The sequence below is a fragment of the Taudactylus pleione genome, unplaced genomic scaffold (genome assembly GCF_031769625.1).
Source record: "Taudactylus pleione unplaced genomic scaffold, aTauple2 ptg000006l, whole genome shotgun sequence".
Lineage (NCBI taxonomy): Eukaryota > Metazoa > Chordata > Amphibia > Anura > Myobatrachidae > Taudactylus > Taudactylus pleione.
This window is the reverse complement of record NW_028284409.1, coordinates 14,370,642-14,392,147: the sequence shown is the minus strand read 5'-3', so window position 1 is coordinate 14,392,147 and position 21,506 is coordinate 14,370,642. Positions and strand designations below refer to the sequence as shown.

Sequence of the window (21,506 nt, the reverse complement as noted above, 5' to 3'; positions counted from 1 at the left end):
GCACTGAAAGCACCATGAACCTCCCATTGAGACCCTTGTTAACTTGACAAATACTTTCTTTTTGACTAGTAAAAAGTCATGGCCACAGTTGTTTTACTTATGGTAACTCATGTGAACGGTACCCACAGCTAATTGAACTTGGACCTAAGTCCATTTTATCTTATTGTGACATATGCTATACACTGTAAAACTGGGTACACATTAAACGATATTTGTACCCAGCGATGCAACAGGTGACCCCCCGCCGACACGCTGACATATCGGGCGGCCGGTACACATTAGACGATCCGGTGCCCGACCCCCGATATGTCGTTCCCAGCTGTATCCCGCTGCATGGGGTCGTCAGTTGCATCATCAGATTAAGCTGCATGTAGGGACGACTTGACGATGTGGCAGAAACAACAAGATGGGAGCGCGCAACGGCCGACATAGTGAGTATACATTATAAGACTCCACTCATCTAGTCCTTCACTTATTGTATCTTCCTGGCAGATTTGTTTATTTTTGTTGCTCTTAGATAATCTGCCACATATGCTGCAATAGTAGTACAATAATATAAAACACATACTTCATTAACAGACAGCATATGCAATTTATCTTCTATTGAAGGACACCAATGTCTTTGCAATTTGACAATCTCCTCATCTCATTTCCCCTAAAGCAAAATACAATGTGGGGTATTTTGTGGTTAATCATTAGGCAGTCCATACAATTGCAGTTTCACTTGTTTTTTGCAGGTTTCTCCCACTTCAGTAGGAGTATTTTAAGTCTGCAGATGTTTGCCTATGGCTGTCACACATTTGTATTTATTATGGAATGTTTATGTTTGAAGTGTGTCTCTGACATGGGTGATCGTAATCGCCTAAACAAATGGCAGTCCTACAGGCAAATCAGATTGCTATAGTGATTTTTCTAATTTTAACTAGTTCACTGACAGATGGATTTCATTTTACTCTTTTTTAATACTCTTCTCCAACATTACGAACATAATTCCCTTGATAGCATATTTGATTCCACATCATTTTCTAGAAAATGGACCCGGGAACCCACAAAGTAAGCTAGTTTGTCACGTTTCTGCAATGCAGTTCAGATCCATAGTTCCAGCAATTAAAAGTGTCACCTTATAGTTACATGTTTACAGGAAAATGCCTCCAGTTTGTAAATAGGATTGATTGTAACTTTACCTGTTATAACATCCTCCTCCACCTAGCGCCTATCAACGCTTTCATTTTATGTAATAAATCATTGGTTTTCAAACCATTACAGTCCAGGCTTTAGGGATATCCATGCTTAATTAAGTCACCTGTGCTCTAGCCCGGATATCCTTAAAATGAGGACTGTAATGGCGGAGTTTGGGAACCTCAGTAATAAATGTTACTGAAAGGCATATTTATTAATGTCATTCCTCCCTAAAATCATGCAGAAACATCAGTATTGGGTATCTTTAGGCTCAGCTTTTTTGACCACCATCTTGTTAACTATTATGTCCCTATGGGAAGAGAATGAATGGTTAACTTATCCCTCCTGGAGATTTTCCCCTTATGGTGATGGCAGTTTTCGTATGAGCATGTGTGGCATGATGGGCGCTCATACGTAGTTTCAGAGACGGCAGAAAATTGGTACTGCCACTTTACTGCTAACTTAAACAGTGTTTTGTTAAATATCCCCGAAAAGTAATTTCTTGTTCACCATATGCAGCACTTATGATAAATATGGCCTTAATCTCATGCATCAAACTCTTATTTCCCTAAAGAATGTAAACTTGCAACATAAGAGCAACCTAGCTTGTGCAGGGGACACTGACAGGACTGGAACCCAGAGTCACTGACAGGGCAGACAGAAGCACAAGCTGGCCTATGGGACATACACTCAGACAGGGTGGGTTCACTGGTCATCAACAAGATATGAATGTAATGTAGGAAGGATTCCAAACCTAGTAGGATTTAGGGTTCTATTCTTTTAAAGGTGTAGCATTGTTTGAAGTTTGAGTGAATCAATGGAGGAAAATGTCACGCAGTTCAATGAGCTAAATGAAGAAATGTCCATCCAATTTGAGAGTATCAACCACATACATTTGTATTAAACAATGTGTTCTAAAATGTTATTTGATCACCTAGTGCACAAAATGCACATTTTCCAATGGTGATATGCACAGTATCAATAAATTAATATACACAGTATCATAAAAATATTAATAAAGCTTAAAAAAAATCTTTGCCAATAGCATGAACAGTTAAAAGTGGTTAGAAAACAAAAATAAAATATAAAGATAATATATTAAAAAAGTCTTACAGATTAAATGCTTTTTGTGGAGTTATAGTAGGTCCACTTCTTCAGGCTCACAGGTCAGACAGACACACAGTGAGCATGACCTGTGAGACATCTCTCTCCCCTGCGGATCAGGCAGTAATAAATTACTCCTCAGGGCGCTGTGTGCCTAACGGTGACATTAAGGAGACACACATGATTGACCTGTTCAGCTGCTACCTGAATACCCCTTCTGCTCACAGCACAGTGCATCTGTATGATAGAGAAGCTAGATATTCAAATCCGGGACTGTCCTGTAATATAACTAATATTGTTCAAAGGGGAAATCAATCAGCAATTAGATTTTATCTCTGATGCAAGTTGGGCAATAAATGTCTGATTAGTTTCCATTGGCTTAGTGGTGATTTTCATCTTTCAGTAGTATTAACAAATAACCCTGTGTGGCTCATTTATTTTAGCAGAACAAACAAGTACAATGGCATCTTAAACACTTGTAAACAGTTGCAGAATGAATTCCCCATTAAAGCACCTATATACCTAAATGAGTGGCACATATATAAAGAAAACTGCTGGGTAGATATCTGTGTACCAGTCCAGATAATAAAATGCAAATACTGTTTTGTGACTAAACATAGATACTAATTCACCTTTTTAATTAAAATATCTAGCTCTCCACTCAAATGCAATGGTAGTCCCACACACTTTTTTATTTTATCTATTTATTTAATTTATTTACTAACCATTATTTAGCGCAAACATTTTCCACAGCGATTTACAGAGAATAGCGATAAAGCTAATAAAAGTATTTAAATAATGTTGCAACTTGGCCCAAATGTAAAAGCCTGCGAGATGTGGGCAGCAGCAACATATTATCAAAGTATAGTGGCTGCTAGATTTAAAGCAGCTATTTTTTTTACAGGCAAAACCATGTTGGGTTTGCCTTAAAACAATCGGCCACTTTAAATCTAGCGGCTTTATCACTAAATATGATTATATTGGGCCCTATTTTACGAACACTTCTCTGTTACTGATGTGCTATTTCACAAGGTGCATACACACGTAACTATTTTTTGAACGATTGAACTATAACAACGTTGTTATCGTTCAATCGTTGAAAAAAATCGTTCAATTTCTGAGTTATAACGATGAACGATTATCGTTCATGCGCGTTCCCGTTTGTAGTTTGTAGTTCATTCTGACTGACCAACTGAACGATTTTCATTAAGGGAAGTTACAAAAATCGTTTGTAGTTCAAAAAATCGTTCATTACACTTTAAAAAATCTGACAGAAAATCGTCCATAAAATCGTTCATAAAATCGTTGGTAATAAAATCATTGTGTGTGTATGCAGCTTTATTAATTAATCGCAATTATCCCTGTTATGTTAATCAACCTAGTTTGTATAAATAAGCCTGACAATCTTGCAAGATGTTCAGCATTTATTATGTGCCTAAAATAACCTGGTAATGAAGAATATATCCATTGTCTGGTTAGTCGGTATGCTTTTAATGAACATTCTCCAATTAAAGTTGGACATATTTAGTTATTAAATCTGCCGCATCATGTTTTCCCTTACCTAAAAGGAAATAACTTTTTCCATTGTCTGGGCTATTATCCACCTACAGTACTTATTTCTAAAGTATATAAAAGTCTAGGGGCCATCTGGAAAATGTCTGTAGAGAACAAAAGGCAAATCAGTTTTCCATCCAGATAGGCCTGTGTGTGTGATTTAAATAAAGCTGACAGATTTTGAAATGATAACATTTACATTTTACAATTGGTTAACCTAAATGATTTCCCTATTGTAAATATTATCTCAAGTCGCACAGTGTATAGGTGAAGATATCTACCTACTGACATGTACATATAATCATATTCCAGGATTTTTGTATAATACGAATTAGTTTGTTCTATATTTGTTTCTTGGTTGAAAGGATAATTCCACACAAATTAAAAAAAAAAATAATCACTTTTGAGTGAGATAACTTTGGCTCTGAATCATAGGTGCACGCAGTATCAATTTCATTCGCAACTTGCCGATGTTATCAGACTGCTCATGCATTCCAATGGTTATTGCTGGGGGACGCAGAACAAATTTGGATTCAGAGAGAGTTACTTTAAGTGGGCTTTCCTGGGTGGTAACTGGTGGGTGGCTAGCTAGAGGCTGGCATGTTGCAGCCACTGACTGTGGCTTTTTTCGCAGTTGCACTGGCATCGGCGGCCATGTTGTGACGGACATTCTAAGCAACCATAGGGCTGCTCTAATGTCCAATGGTGCGACCAATGTGCGTCCGATATTTCGACTTATTAGGCAAAGTGGCAGATTTGAGTCTCAGCCGGTGTGCTACTCTGTACGAATCCCATTGGCTGCTGCATTAGCAGGAAGACGCAGTCGCGGCTGCATTACTATCCACCTCTTAATCAGTCCCAATGTCATTGTTAACGGTTCCTGCTCGATTCAGGTTTTTGTAAAACAAATAGTTGCATTGTCAGGACCTTGCCCCTGTAAGCACCTCATTTGAATGAACTGGGTAGAGAAAAAGCATCATTTTCTAATTTAGCATACGGCCCCTAATTCTGCCCAAAACAAACTGAAAAATGTACTTATAAACTGGTTGCAGTTTGTTTGCTATGGGAAATACAATAAAACAACAAGAACTTTGCTCAAAACTTTGAATGGTGGAGTCCATATGCTAAGATAAAAGTGACCTGTAGTTACCTGGGTTACGTTATTTTTTCTGATTTGCCAGGGTACCTGTAGCCTCAAACACTGATACAGTCTATACCACTGACCTGTTTCTTTCAGCACTGTTGTTGGTAGCAACTTTCCGTTGTATTACTGTTGTATGCAAATTGAGTTCCCAGGTGAGGAGAACCAAGACACTACTGCAGCCTATTTGAAACAGGCTAGTAGAAATAATATAAAATATGCTTTGTCACCTACAATATGCTTTGGACCATTGAAGACTGTAGGTACAAAATTGTGAAATCTACCCAATTCTATATTGTATGATTTGTGTGCACTATATGTTTAATCTGCGACTATTATAATGATGCCTTTTCCTGGTTTGTTTAGTTGTACATTTGTAAATCTCTAGCTATAATTTTCCTCCACTAATATATTTCTATTTGCATACATGCTTTATTTTATATTTATTAGAGCATGCCTTTCAACATTTGTCAGTTTTTTTAATCGGGAGATGCGGGCATGGCTGCATCAGAGCGGGGGCGGTCACTCAGAGCGGGGGAGGTCACTCAGAGCGGGGGTGGTCACGATATCATGACGATTGGGCGGTATGCATTAACATAGTGATATAGATTAATGCATGCTTTTAAACAGTAGGCTATTATTTAGTATATAAGTATGGTCTACAAAGAAGTATTTCTACAAATAATATGTCCATGCCATTATTTCATTTATTTTTCTATACTTTTCTATGTACCAATAATAAATAATAGTCTCTAAAAGCTGATGAATGGTTTTGTTTATAAAAGTATTACAGTACATGCATTAGTTAAACAGCAAATAGAACCACTATTTGACATATAGTATATATCATATTTTATATCTCTCTTTCACTGCTCTGTAGTAGGTTTAGGAAATAGGTGATTCTCAAGCACAGCAGAGTGACTGACAGCTTGTAGACTTGCAAAGTGGATTGTGACAATTAGTGGATTCAGGCACAGGAGCAGGACCAGTGTTGTTACAGTTGCTCATGTCATTGTATTATCATCTTTTTTTTTTTTTTTTTACCGATATCAAATCTCACTAGAAAACTATCCTAAATGGTGTTGGGTACGTAAGTATTCTAACCCTAACCCTAACCCACCCCTCCTGCAGCCTAACCCTAACCCTCCCTTCCTGCAGCCTGACCCTCCTGTCCCACAGCCTACCCCTAACCCTCTACCTAAAGCTAACCCTAATACTTACTGCCGGTATGTGTTGGGATGCTGCTCAGTATTGTGACTGTCGGGATGCTGTCTACATCCCCTAAAATGTGGTGGGCACTATAATAATAATGATAATAATAATATTACTAATAGCAAGTTTATTTATATAGTGCTTTTCTCTACAGTGGAAAGTCCAGTTAATATTGAACAATGTTTTTTAGCTTCATGGTTATTATATGAAAATCTTATATGTTTAGCGATCCTTTCAAATATAACATATATTCTTTCTGGAAGTGAGTTTAGAAAAATCCAATGCAAAAATTCAGCAAAACTTGTTGTGAGTGACTTCCTAGCACGGGGCCTGATTCAGAGCTGCTCGTAAGCGGCCGCTTGTTCGCTCCGAGTGATGTTCGCACATCTGCGCATGTGTATGGGTCATAATGCGCATGCGCCAACCAGTCATTGCGGTCGGAAATCGAGTGCTCGCAAAATAGCGAGTGCCTGCTAATTTGAGTGACAGGATGAGGCGTTTGTGGGTGGTAATAGGGGAAGGTGCTTGAAAACGGGGAGTGGTGATCCAAATGCAGGCGTGCCAAAAGGTCAAAACGGGCATTTTAAGGGTGAGCATAATTAACAAAGCAGCGTCATCGACCACGTCACTTGGTTGTTTCTTAGCCTGAACTGTTCACATGATTGTGGTAGGAAAATCCAACCACAAGCACTGCGAGCAGTTCAGACGCCTTTTGATGTACTCGATTAATCTAATAAATAGCGGAGATGACGTAGGATGCGAGCGGCCAGGGGGCGTCTTTACAAAATAGCGAGCGCATATTTTGTTCGCTCGCTCAGACATAGAGGCGTCAACAGACCGCATAGAGCGAGCGCTCAATTTAAATAGCCGGCCCCTTTTTCTGAACGAGCGAGCGCAAATAGCGTCCGGCTCTGAATCAGGCCCCCTGTGCAATTGTGCAGTAAGCCATAACAATCACTCAGCAAGAAGATTTGATATTCCAATGAAATTTAGGCTTTTCCATGCAGAAATGTGACAGTTAGGGCCTGAGGCAGAGTTCAATGTAAGCCAGCCATAATTGCTTGCGCATTGCATGCACAGAAAGATATGCTTTTATTCGCCCATATGCAGAGTTGTGTGCTTAGTTAGCATACACAATTTTATTGCATTTATATAATAATGATCTGCATTGAGGAAAGGAAGGAATCCCTTTTAGGTATTTCTGATAGAGCACAACAAGGAATCTGAGTCTTCCACAGTATTGTGGAGATAGTGTAGGTGTTGAAATGTAGCAGCAGATGGTGTCTTGTGTCAACTGAGAATTGAAACAACTCATTGACACTTTTCTTGGTGTAAAGTCTGCAGTTGATTGACATGTAAAATACCATGTGCTCAACAGCACTTTTAGCTCATTGTCTGTGTCTCCAAAATCTATATCATGATTCCAGACAATTTTGGGGTGGTATCAGTTATTATCTGGCTTAATGCTTGGGAATTGGGCTTTCCCGATTAGACTTTTTAAATAATTAGACCAATTTAGTAAATCACATTTAAAAGCTAACCCTGTCATTTTCCATTGTGCCCCTGGTATTCCCCTCCCCATTAAACTGTAACAGTGACAGTAGGACAGGAGGTGTGTGGTGACCATATCACTGGCAGTTCCATTTTGTTTTCTTTCTAGAATTCCAGCGCAATCCTCCACCAGAAGCTGCAGCTAGCAGGTACCTGTGTTAGGTTGGGTGGGAGTACAGGAGGGTATGGGGCCTACTTATCAAGGGAATGGTGTGGAAGCATACGTCACATGTGCTCTTCTCTCTCTCCTTCATCACATATGCTTCCCCACCATTCTACCTATGTTACACATGACAAGTGGAGGGAGGGTTTGGGACATAATATGTTACGTGGGGGGAGAGGTATCAAGTCTTTGAGATAAAAAAAAAAAAAAAGTGGAGTAGTTGCTTAAAGCAACCAATCAGTAATTTCAAAGACTGTGCTAGAAAAATGACAGAAGCTGATTGGTTGCTTTGGGCAACTTCACCACTTTATCTCTCTCCAAGACTTTATACATCTTCCCCAAAGAGAGATAGGAGGACAAAATGTTACCCAGGACCTGGAGAGATGTGCGCGTGGTATGGCCACATGAAGCCATACTATACATGTTTGTACATTAAGCACCGTAACACGACTTCCTTATTGTGTTAGTTGAAACTCATCTTATCCACCACTGACCCTGCTGATGGAGACTAACTAGATAGCTTCCGCTGCTTCTGAATTATCCAGGCTGCAAGGTATAAGTAATCCAAAATATATTGACTAGTTTCTGACTTTATATTTGCAGAATGTTGTATGATTATTCTTCATTTCAGCAGAATAGTTCATGTGTAGCACTTGTTGTCTGTGTGCTCAGTAATGCCTTTACAAGAGATGTGGTTATATAGTATGTTCTGAAGGAAATATAGTATAATTCTACCTGTTATAATGGTACAGGTAAATGACTCCGAATAAATGAAATGACACCATGAATTGTTCATGAGCACTTTTGAGTTTAGCTGATACCACATCCATAATTTAAAACCTGTTTGAATGGTGAATGCTTATTTGAATATGTCCTACAAAAGCTCCTTTCTATGCAGCTGTCCGTCTAGTAGCCCTTCCCCTCTAATTGATGCATTTCTCAGAATGTAAAGAACCGGCCCTATTGTGATATCTCTGAGGTAGGATTACAGCATGTGCTCTCCCCTCACAGCATCACTATGACGTAGTGATGAGCACTGCCGGAGGGTGTGCGCTGTGTCAGCGCTGCTCAGCTTAGATATGTATAAAGGACTTTCTTGTTTTACACGACACTTGCAGTCTGTCATTTTCCCCCTAGCGTGTATCTGAAGTGAATGTGTAAAGAATGTTTAGGCATATTCATAGCTAAATGCATGCAGCAGTTTATTTATAGCAGTGATGGGTGTATCAGTACTAAAGGCTCTGCTAAAATTGTCACTTCAGAACTTACAACTTTGTAAACTTATTAAATCACCTTCTTTTCTTTATATTTTGAGGGTTTTGTACTTCAAGATATCTGACTTATATACCCGAGTAGTATGGTGTCCTTTGGCATTATGACCCTGATAAATACTGATTGCCATAAATTTTTACATTTTCAAGTAGGACTCAATGTATTTTCCAATAAAGGGGAATAAAAAGTGGTAACTCTGGTCTATGACGGCATTACTGAGCCTTTTTGTACTCAGTTTGAACTTTGAAATTATGCTGTATTTCCCAAACCCCTCAGCACATCGCCTCCCCCCACCCCATCCCAACACCACACAACAGAACATTATCCCATTTAGTAAGATTTGCAGGGTTTCACAGTGAGATACAGTTCTGCTCAATAAGTTATGGTTTGAAAGTCTTAAAAAGGGATATTTTACACAGTATAAGTGATTGTACATTTTAGCCCCATGTGTCCTCATACACTGAACGTCTTTATGCCATACGGCGTGAGATGCCCAGCGTAACTGAGAGAAGACTAGCATATGGTAGTTTTCTTTACATTTTGTGTCTTAGGGCCATATTCAATTGCTGGCGAAAAGCCGCGATCGGCGGAAAAGTTTCGCCGGTGACATCATTTCGCCAGGCGAGAACTTATCTCCATATTCAATTCCAAAGACTTTTCGCCGGTGCAAAAGTCTACGCCTCTGAATGGAGACGGAAAAAAGTGCAGTTTTGGTGGTTTGGGGTGCAAAGTTGTGGGAACACCCCTGCGGGCTTGGGACAGTCCCCCAAAGGTAAACTGCGTCAAAAAAAGTTTAAAGAATGCTTTAGATCACCCCAAAAAAGTACTTTCGTTTTGGGGGCGAAAAAAAAATACAAAGTTGGGGGGCAAACTTAAAAACTAGCGAAATAGACTCCAGGGGGTCCCCCAAGAATGCCCAAGCTGTTTTTTTTTTATTGCAGGTGCTTGCTGAAGGTGCATTTTTTACGTTTTTAAAAAACGCACTTTAGCGATTCTAAACCATGCTAGCACCCATTTTCATGTACCCTAAATTTGCTGGGACTACTTATTTTTGCAAAAAAACCTGCATAATGCTATTCTTTACCACTTGTGCAAAGACGCTAAATAGCACCTATTGAGACCATTCAAGTACCCCAAATACCTTCCGCAGGGCTATTCGGGGGTATATATAGTGATCCCTATGTCAGTGCATCTTTTGGGGGGTGTCAGGCTAATTTCCCCAAACCTGACAGCACTTTACGCCTATTTGAGTTTCGCCAGGCTGCGTTTTTGCATCCTTTGCAATTGAATAGGGCGAATAGCGGGGACGAGTGCGATACTTTTCCAGAGCCCGAACCAGCGATGACGGCGGAAAGTGTACCAAAGTCCTAGACTTTTTGCCGGCAATTGAATACAGGCCTTAGCCTCATTCCAGACACAGCGAAAAGCTGGTCACAGTATTCTAGAGATGCTGGGCTGCAACTTTAACTGCACAGAAATTGGCATAAGACACATGTAAAGTCGCAGATGAAGCACAATGGGACTTTGCGTGAGGAGCCCTCTTTTTGAACAGAGATACAGACTTAGTCGCACAAAGATGTACAAATGTCGCACACCCCAGTGGTCAGTGCTAGCTAGCAATACAGTTTTGTCATTTCCAGTTACTGTATTTATGCAAATAAGATAAAATACACTTGGCACAGTAAAGGCACGCCGAGAGAGCAACTTCAGCTAGAGTATAGAAGTACACATCTGTATGTCCATGTATTTGCATATGAGGCATACTTGCCAACTTTCTCTCATTGTCAGGGAGACTTCCTCAAATAGTAACAATCTCCCTGACTCCCTGAGGAGTGTAGCAATCTCCTTGATTGCACCTTACCCTCATTATGTAACTGTTATAGTAAATAAAATAAAAAAACAGAGATATACATTCAAATGGGATCATTAGCATCATTTCCCTGCATTGGTTATAAGGCACAATGATCCCTATGGCTTCATGCAGTTTCTGAAAAGTATCAGTGTGTTTTCATCAACAAATATATCTTACTGACAGCTTTGGTGCTCGTTTACATTCGCATGTAAGTCATTATATGACACACCTCTCAGATGTATGAGAACACATCCACTTTACAGCCGCGCTCAATGGTGCTGCTTTCGCAATCTCCCTAATGCTTTTTCAAAAGTAGGCAAGTATGGTATGAGGGCTGTGCAGTACACAATTTATTCTCATGATGGCTCTGGACCCTTAAAAGTCCTTTCGGTAGACTAGGAAATAAAAAACTGACACAAAGTTACAATGACAAATCACAAAAAAATGTAAATATGACGTTCACGAAAGGGTGCAAACAGGTGAAAAAGTGCATATCTGAACCAACAGCAAAATTTGGATTGGGACTCGGTGGTGCCTCTCTACACTCTGATAATAGAGCAGTGGCCTCTTCTGGGCATGTGTCAGTTCAGGAAAGATCTCAGATCAGAGCAGGAGCCTCTGGGGCCTCGAAGAGAGAAGGTGACAAGTTACTGCCCCTCTCACCTCTGGCCTTCATATTAGCACCCCAATCTTTAAGGGCTTTGCATATTACAAGTAAAGGTTGCTATTATTTTTAGAATTGGATTAATAAACCAGAATAAACCATTGCTGTTTTCCATTATTCTCGTGTAAGATGACATGTAATATACACCAGAAAAAAAGTCACTACAGTAAACTGTTCCTTCTGGAATTTTTGATAACTTTGTGTGATGCACGGGACTCAGAGAGCCCTATAAAATATTACTTCTCCTGGGCACTTATATGATTACTGGTTATATGTTGCAAGACAAATATTCATATGTACGCTTTCGTTGGGCTGTATGGTTTATTTCTGTCTAGAGTATGGTTTACAGTTCCCACAGCAAACTCTATAAATAGGTTGTATATGTGTTATAGCTTTATTGAATTTATGCACAGTTGGCCTGATTCAGGATTGCACGCAAGTCCACTTCCGATCGCAGATTCTCGATTATCGGGAAGCTGCACGTGCGCAGGACCCATTCTGCATCCTCCGTAGTCGCACTCAGACCCTTCAATGCCTCTGCCTGTCAATCAGGGGCGGGGTTGGCCGCTGTTCCCGGAAACTGGGGCGTGTCCGCCCAGCTTTCCGGGAGTGGCAAGCCCAGGACGCAGTGTCCTGGGCTCGCAAGCCAGCCATCCTGAGTAAGCTGAGGCTTACTCAGCTGGCTGGCTGACTGGCACGTCCACCATCGCGACCATCGACTGTCGCAGTGCTGGGATCGCAAATGCAGGAGGGGGTGCCATACACCTCCTGCTGCATTTGCATTATTGCTAGGACATAATTGCAATGCTACCTGCATGCAGTTTTGCAATTGCGATCCTTGCTGAATCAGGCCCCATGTTTGCGATTAGTAACGTAATCTGCTTTTCAATGTTTTACTTGATATTCAATTGGAGTTAAATACTAGCATTGTGAAAGTTGTTCAGCTCTACTGGTGTCATTTGTACATGTTTATTTATTTACTTTAGCTTAATTTAAATCCTGTCAACTGGAGTTAGTAAAGTGGATGATATTAACAGCATCACTTTCACCAGAAAATTAATTCAAAATGTGGGCGAGTCTGCCACCTTGTGTACAAAACATAGTTATGCACCTAAAGATATCAGTTTGCTTGTCTCAGCACTGAGACTACATCCAAGGAAAGAATGGTAATCTGTTTAATGTTGCTACAAAAGCACATTCACTGATGTTTAGTATGTTTTGTAAAATCTTACAGTTTTTAAAAAAATATTTAGTATGTTTTGTAACATATTTATATAAATAGAAGTACTTATATGAATAAATGTTACCATTTACTATTTCATTTATTTAGTTTGCAGATTAAATTTTTTTTATTTGCATAGTAATTGACAGGCAAGGACTGTGGACCTCATTCAGAGTCGGTCGAAGCGGCCGCACGGTCGTACGGGAAAAGGGTCCGGATATGCAAATGATTCCCTCGCAAGTTGCGTCCCTAAGTTCGGATCGGTAGCTGGCCGACCAAGGGGAGGAGGCGGTCAGAATTAAAAAAAATACGCCCCCTTCTCGTACGCATTGCACGTCATCTCCGGGCGTATAAGGATTAATCGAGACCATCGGGAACCATCGGAACTGGTCGTAGAGCTTAAGGTTGACCATACCCTCTCTTAAGCTCTATGATCATGTCAGTGTAAAAACCTCCCATGTCACATGTGCCATGACGCTACTTTGTTAATTATGCACTCCCATAAACCGTATGCACTCCCATAAAACGCCATCCGCATAATTAGGCACGCCTGCATTTGGATCTCCACTCCCCCGTTTTCAAGCACCTTCCCCTGTTACCACCCACAAACGCCTCAATCTGTCACTCAAACTACCGACCTGGCTGTGTTCAAGGAGAGAGAAATTTCTGATCGTAGCGGCTAGTTTGCGCACGCGCATTGCAAACTTTACGCATGCGCAGTATAGCGAACATCGGTGGGGTACGACCGTGCGGCCGCTTCGACCGACTCTGAATGAGGTCCTGTTTGTGGGTGGGAACGGGATGTGACGACCCAAACGCAGGAACATTGCAACCGTTTTCTGGGCTTAATATATGTAGTAAATTACTACAGATCCTGGCGCTGTTTTTATATAAAATAAATCTTAAGGTGCCTACACACTTAGCGATATTTTACACGATTTGCCCGATTCCCAGGCATCGTGATGACAAATCGTGTAAAATATGCCTAAATCGTGAGTGTCTACTCATGATCACGATGCTGATGCGCGTAAGATGGGAGTTCTATGAACAAGTGATGTTGCCCATAGCAACCAATCAGATTCCAGGTATTATCTTCTAGAAGGTGTTACATAAATGAGAAGTAGAATCTGATTGGTTGCTATGGGCAACATCACTTCTTAAATAGATCTCCCATCTTAGTAAATTTACCCCAAGGAGGCTTGTTTAACATACCCAATATAGGTTTATTTGAATACACATAAAAAATTGACACATTTATAGCAGCAATAAAATAATAAGTAAAAATCTATTTGAAAAGTTTAACCCACATTCAATATACAACAGTGTCATTAATAGTTGCTAAACCATTCAATGAACCTGCAACCTAATATACATTTCACAAATAACATACAGTCAGGTGCATAAATATTGGGACATTGACATAATTTTTCATATTTTGGCCTCTATTCACCACCACAATGGCTTTGAAATTAAACAAACAAGATGTGCTTTAACTGCAGACTTTCAGATTTAATTTGAGGGTTATTACATCCAAATCAGGTGAACGGTGTAGGAATTACAACGGTTTCTAAATGTGCCTCCCACTTTTTAATTAAATCTGAAAGTCTGCAGTGAAAGCACTTCTTGTTTGTTTAATTTCAAAGCCATTGTGGTGGTGAATAGAGGCCAAAATATGAAAATTCTGTCAATGTCCCAATATTTATGCACCTGACTATATATAACGGCAATGATCTCATGTTTAATATATGTCAATATCTTATGAGAGATATGCAAGAAAGATTCTAGCAAAATTCCAAGACAATGTATTACTTCAAATAGATGATATTTTGTTGAAAAAAAAGTATGATGTATAACTTTAGTATCTTATAGCAGGGAATGGGTATGATATACCGCGGGCCGCATGGCCGGCGGTTCGATTCCCGTCAGCGGCAACCCGACAGGAGCAGAGTGCGAAGCAGCGGAAGCCCGACAGCGCTGGAAATCCCGATCGTGGATAGGTAAGTTTGTACTAACCTAACCTAACCCCCCTAACCCTAACCCTCCTTAGGGGTGCCTAACCCTAACTTCCCCCCCAAGTGCCTAACCCTAATCCCCCCTCTAAGTGCCTAACCCTAACCACCCCCTTCCCCGCTGCCTAAACCTAAGTCCCCCGGGGGGGTGCCTAACCCTAAGTCCCCCCCGGGGGTGCCTAACCCTAACCCTCCCTCCCCCTAGCCTAACCCTAACCCTCCCGGGGGGGTGCCTAATCCTAACTCCCCCCCGGGAGCCCTAAACCTAACCCTCCCCCCCCGCGGCTGCCCGTTCGCGGCGCCCGGCATCACTACGATCGTGATGCTGGGCGCCGGTCTCCCGGCGTCGGGGAAATGCGGGTCTCTACATCTAGACGCCCGGCATTTCACCCACGCCGGGATAAGACAGTCGGGAAGCCGGCTGCCGGTATTTAGGCAGTCGGCTTCCCGATTGCTTCCCTATAGCAGTTAATAACTTTTCAAATTCCATCAAGCAGATCCAGTGTGCCGGTCAAGATAAAGTAGTGAAATAAAAATGTTCTGTGTAATTTTTATGTGTCAACATATGAAATCATTGCTGTTATTATATATCATCTGATGAAACAGCCCCCCTATTGGACGAGAAATGCGTCAAGTGTTTCTTCCTGAATCCCGGACCAAGAGAGCACCCGATTGGCTATACAGCTATTGCCAGCTGACTCTACTCGCTCTGCTCCAGCGAGCACACAGACGGATACACCGCTGTGTCCTTTCAGCTGCCTGGACTTCATATACGGAGCTGCCACTCTACCTCCGTCTCTGGTCATCTGCCTTGGTGGGCTCAGAGTGGGCAGCACAACTCTCCTCTCCAGGCGGCAGAGAATCTATACACCGCCGAAGCCTGACAATCATTACAAGTTCCTGTTGTATATGCTGTGAGTTAAGATTCATTACTCATTAAGCTGGAGTGAAATTATGCATGCAGGCTTCTTTCCCAAACACTAACAACTCAAATCTACTAACCAGGGGCGTTTCTAGAGAGGAGGGAGCCCGTGTGCAGTCTCCGACACGCCCCCCCCCTCTCCTCCCGGCGGCCGGCAGCGCACTGAGCTGTGCGCGGCCAACGTTGGAGTTATAGACTCTGGGCACTAGAGTGTGCCCAGAGTTTATAGTGTATGCACGGTCACCGGGAAAATGGCCGTGGCAGCCATTTTCCCTGTACTGCGCATGCACAAATGATGGGAAAATGGCCGCCGCAGCCATCTTCCAGTCGTTTTACAGTGCCGGACCCCCGCGCCGATGTGGGACTCCGGAGAGGTAAGTAATATTATGGGTGCAGGGTGTGCGGTGCGGGTTCCCCCTGGACCCAGGGGCCCGTGTTCCCCGCACACCCTGCACCCATTATAGATACGCCCCTGCTACTAACACTTTTTGAGCTGGATGTGGAATGTATGAGACGTTTTTCTGCTAATCGTATGCCTCTTTTTGCTATATTGTGTGATTATTTTTAGATCATTTAAGGTGTCTCTCATAACAATAGATTTTGGATTCATCAATTCATCAACTGTATTTTATGATTATACTGAAGGTTGTTATATTTATGTCTTTTGTTAGTGACCAATAAATGCTTTACCTCTGTCCAGCGCTCTCCATTTTTCTTTATCACTAATGAGAATGGCCTAAATATTATCTGTAAAGCGCTGCTATATGCGCTACATAGATAACTGTTAATAAATAAATACGTGGCAGAAGGTGGCTGTAGTGTTTGATCATTTCATTCTGCTGTAGTAGTGCAGTATAAACGGTATCTGGTCAGCTAGTCATCATTCAGAAGGTCGACAGGTTCTGAATGTCGACAGGCATAATGTCGACATGGTCATTAGGTCGATTATAAATATGTCGACATACAATAAGGTTGGCATGGTTAAAATGTCAACACGTTCAGAATGTCAACATAGGGTGAGACATGTGGACACCATGGACCGAATCTAATAGGGTGAGAGTCCAGAAATTGTGCCAGTTTAGCAGTAAACTCTGACACTTATTAAACTGGGCCAATGTAATAGAGTCCGAGAACATGGAAACTCGCATTTTTTTAGACTCAAAAATCTCTTAACGATTTAAACTGTCATCCAGATATTTTCCCATTTTGAAGATAAAACTCAACCAATGTAATAGATTACTGCTAAACTCTCACATTTTGTAATCTCTCACCCTATTACATTTGGCTTTTTGTTGATGATTAAAGCTAGGGTTAGGGCTTAAGCTTAAATTAGCAAAAACATATTTTGGCTTTATGAACATTTCAAAATTTTAACAATGCTGACCTAATTGTATGTTGACATTGATTGTCGACGTAATGACTTTGCCGACATTCTGACTGTTGGCATTCATAACCTGTCGACATTCTGGTGTCAACATTCTCAATGTGGACCTTTTGAATGTCGAGAAGTCATGCTACGCCCGTATAAACAGGTTGTCTCAGTGTTTAATCACTCGCAATAAACAAGGTCTTCCCTGGAGGCAGTGTTTTCACCTTTCCTTACATTGGCAAATTTAGCTGATATCATCGTGATTGCTTACTTTAAAGTTTGATTAGATCATGGAGCATACACAGATATTAATATTCTTAAAGGTGCATATCCACTACACGACTAATGAACGACTGAACGATAACGGCATCGTTATCATTCATTATACTGTGCAGTGGATATTGTGCCCACACTGAACGATATGTCGTTCAGTTCAGGCACCCACCCTCATCCCCGCACATGCACAACCTGATCATGTTCAGGCGATGACAGATGCTGACAGCGACCAACAAGAATGCACGTCGCTGGTTGTTGCCGGCATATTTACTGCACGATTAATGATCGATTGAACGATAATGATGTCGTTATCGTTCAATTGTCCATTTATATCGTGTAGTGGATATGCGCCTTTAGAGTGCTGTACAATAGGGTGAGACAGATTAAATATACCATGATAACAAATATAAGAATATACATAGACATACAATAAGTGAAGGAGATAGAACCTGTTTGTTAGAGCTTACACGTTAAATAAGAAACAAGAAAGAAAGGAGGATTCTGCACAATAGTGTAAACCAACCATCCAACATTAATAATATAATTTATATGATTAGTTATTGTTGGTGGTGCTCCCAAAGCCCAATAGGTATATGTTAAAGAACAAAGAAGAAAAAGTAGGGTTATTTCCTGGGGCACTCTTGTGAATTAATTATTGTTTAATTAAAATATAACTTTTATTATACATCAATAAAATAATGTAGTACCATACAGTAAACCATAGAGATCAGATAATGTGAATCCATCACCTGAAAAAATCAGACTTCATGGATCTAGTGAAGTCTGGTGGTGAATTGTGAATAGATTATATATTACACACAAAAAACTTGTTGTAAATAATTGATACTGTAGATAAATATAAGGTTATATTTATAGTGCTTGACCTAGTGCAAAAACAATCCCAAGTATTTGTTTTACCCTACAGCACTTGGTATTCCCTGGAGGTCCCCCACCAGGTACTACCCAGACCAATTACTGTTTAGCTTCCAAGATCAGACGAGATTGGGCAAATCAAGGAATGTATGGCTGTAGTTATTAAAGGGAAATTTGCAACATACCTGGTCCAAGCAATATATATGTAGGACTAGTTGAATATATAGTCCATTTTATTGATAAATAATAACTTTCAAAAAAAGTAATGCATCAGTAAACATACTCAGTATGTCAAGAATATCACCTGATTATATACACAGAAAATATTGCATGTTTCTATGCATTTTGACCGTATTCAATAAAAAGGCAATACATATGTTATATACATTCATTGAAACTGCATTATGAACATTTCACGTTGCATCCTAATTGTACAAAAATAGCATGTATTAAATTATAGTATAATTTTACAATCAAGCTGTATTATATACACCATAAAGTCAAAATCTGACTATTATATTCTGATTGGTGTATCAAGCACAGATAGCACAAAAGGTATCCTGACTTTTGTATTCTTTTTTACTATATTTGGCACAAATAGCACAGCAGGTATCCCCTAAATAAGGTATAAAAGAAAAAAGAATAAACATTTGCTGCCTCTATAGAACTGTTTGAAAAAAATAAGAAGCAGGAATTAATTTCAGTTATAATTATTATTATTATATTATCATTTGTTTATAAAGCGCCAACATCTTACTGTATGCTTACACATTAGCCCTTGTTTTGTACAGTGGATCACCCGTGTATGGTTTTCACTAACAAGTGCTCAGTCATTCTATAGCAGGGGTGGGGAACCTTTTTTCTGCCGAGGGCCATTTTGATACATATAACATTATTCGCTGGTCGGGTGCAGGCCACGCCCCCTCTATGTGACATCACTCGGGGTGGGGCCACAATCACAGGTGATTACAGCAATGCCCGGAGCATCCTGAGGATGCTCTGGGGAGCTGTAAGGCAGAGGTGTGGCTGTCTGAAGCGTCCTATGGATGCTCCATGCGGCACTGCTACACAGATTCTGGCTGCAGGGTGCCATTCTAGGCACCCTGCTAGCCAGATGAGGCTAGCAAAAAAAAGCTCCACGGGCCTTATATGGCCCCCAGGCCTGAGGTTCCCCATCCCTGTTCTATAGAATGGTCACCAGCTACAGTAGTTTGTGCCTAAACACAAAATATAGCAAGTGTTCTGGACAGTAGATTGTCCTGGATAGTGTAATAGGAAGGTAAACAATACACAAGATGTAAAATTGTTATGCATTATGGAACTATGTAGTGCTAGATAATTGAATACATTTCCCTGGAGATGTATTTTCTTTGAATGGGTAAAACTGGCGCCGTTTGATCAGTAAGAATATGGAAGGGTGATAAAATTTCCTGCTCGAAAGCAGAGGTCAGGAGGTAACAGAGTCTAGGGAAGAGATTGCTACATGGAATCTCATGATAATTTTCTCTAGTGCCATGATAATTATATGACTTAATAATAGTTATTATTATCATCATTGGTGCCAGTACCACCAATTATGCATTGCTGTACAGGGAGAATATTTGTCTTTCAGATCAGTCCCTGTGTCATTTCACTACCAAACACACACTGGAAAGTCATGTACAGTACTATACGGTTTTGTTTTAAATGAAGTAGAGAATGGTGCCCAAACTAGTATGTTACCTAGGGCCCCAGCGGGTCTTAATCAAACTCTGGGTGTATTAATCCAACTCTTGAGTGTAAACCTATGTCATACTTGCCAACTCTCCCTGATAGTCAGGGAGACTCCCTAAAATAGCAATCTCCCAAATGCTGGGTACACACTGACATACATTGGTCGATCAATTGATCGGCCAAAATATCTGCTGAACGTCGGCCAGTGTGTACCCGCGATATGTCGGTGAACGTCGTCGTTCACCGACATATTGCATTGGCTGTGCTGCACAGCCGATGGACAGATATATCTGCAGACATATCTGTCCATCGGCAGGTGTGTGTACAACCGCCCGTACAAACACAGCGGCAGCCGCGTTCAGGGGGGCGAGACACGCCCGCGACCCGGCCACCGGGTCCCGCCCCCGGCCGCCAGGACCCGAGGGCACAAGCAGATGATGGCCTTCAGTGTGTATGAAGAGTGGCACCGAGAGGGGGGGAGCTGGTACAACTTATCTGGGCCCGGGTTTCCGGGGGGGGGGCCCGGCGCCGCCCCCCCTTCCCTTCCTCCCTCCCTTGCAGCAGCCGATGCAGTGGGAGATTGCTTGCGGGTGCTAAGCAGCAGCCACAACAATCTCCTATGCCTGAGGGGGGAGCAATCACACTGATCGCGCCCCCCCTGGCTTTGCGCCGGGCCCCCTCCTCGGCGCGCTGCGGCGCTGCAAAAGTATTTTTATGGGGGTTTTCCCCTCAAGGGGGCGTGGCCTCGCCTCCCGCAATTAGGCCATGCCCCCTCTTTACCTGGGCACGGCGGCGCTCTCTACGCCCCTGTGTATGAACAACCATCATCTGCAGATATATCTGTCAGGTGTGTATCCACCTTTACTCCCTGAACACTCTAGCAATCTCCCTGATTATACATTACCCCCATTATGATGAAGCTTATATATATATATATTTAAAAAAAGCAGATATATATACATTCAAATGAGCTATTGACATAATAATCCTGCATTGGGTATAAGGCACAATGATCCCTATGGCTATATGTATTTTCTAAAAAAAATTTCAATGTGTTTTCATTAACAAGTAGATCTTACTAACTGCTTAGGGGCTCATTTACATTCGGATCTAAATCCATTTCATGACACGTTAATGTTAATGTGAAACTTTTAGAAATCTTTGATGTGCTGTCTGAGAGTTGTGAAATAGTTATACAGAGAAAGAAATACACTAATTGCAATACAAAGGTAAGCGTTAGTGCTGTAAGCATGGGCGAGGTCCATCCTGCTGAGTTCAGTTGAGTCATCCAGCTGAAATTAGAGGGATCGGATGGATTTAACTTGAAAGATGTACAATGGAGAATGAGCACAGCTCTTTCTACAGAGCCATTGGCTCAAGGTTGCAAACATAATTATATGGTGCCTTGTGGCTTGTACTATGTTTGGTGA

The 21,506-nt window shown here is 41.2% G+C and overlaps 1 protein-coding gene and 1 pseudogene across 2 annotated transcripts in view; one reads left to right on the top strand and one right to left on the bottom strand.

Annotated features, from left to right (window-relative positions):
• NHSL1 (NHS like 1) overlaps positions 1-21,506 on the top strand; it is a 214,493-nt gene that overhangs the window by 79,039 nt on the left and 113,948 nt on the right. The window lies entirely within an intron of this gene.
• Positions 18,407-18,524, bottom strand: LOC148543091 (5S ribosomal RNA; annotated as a pseudogene).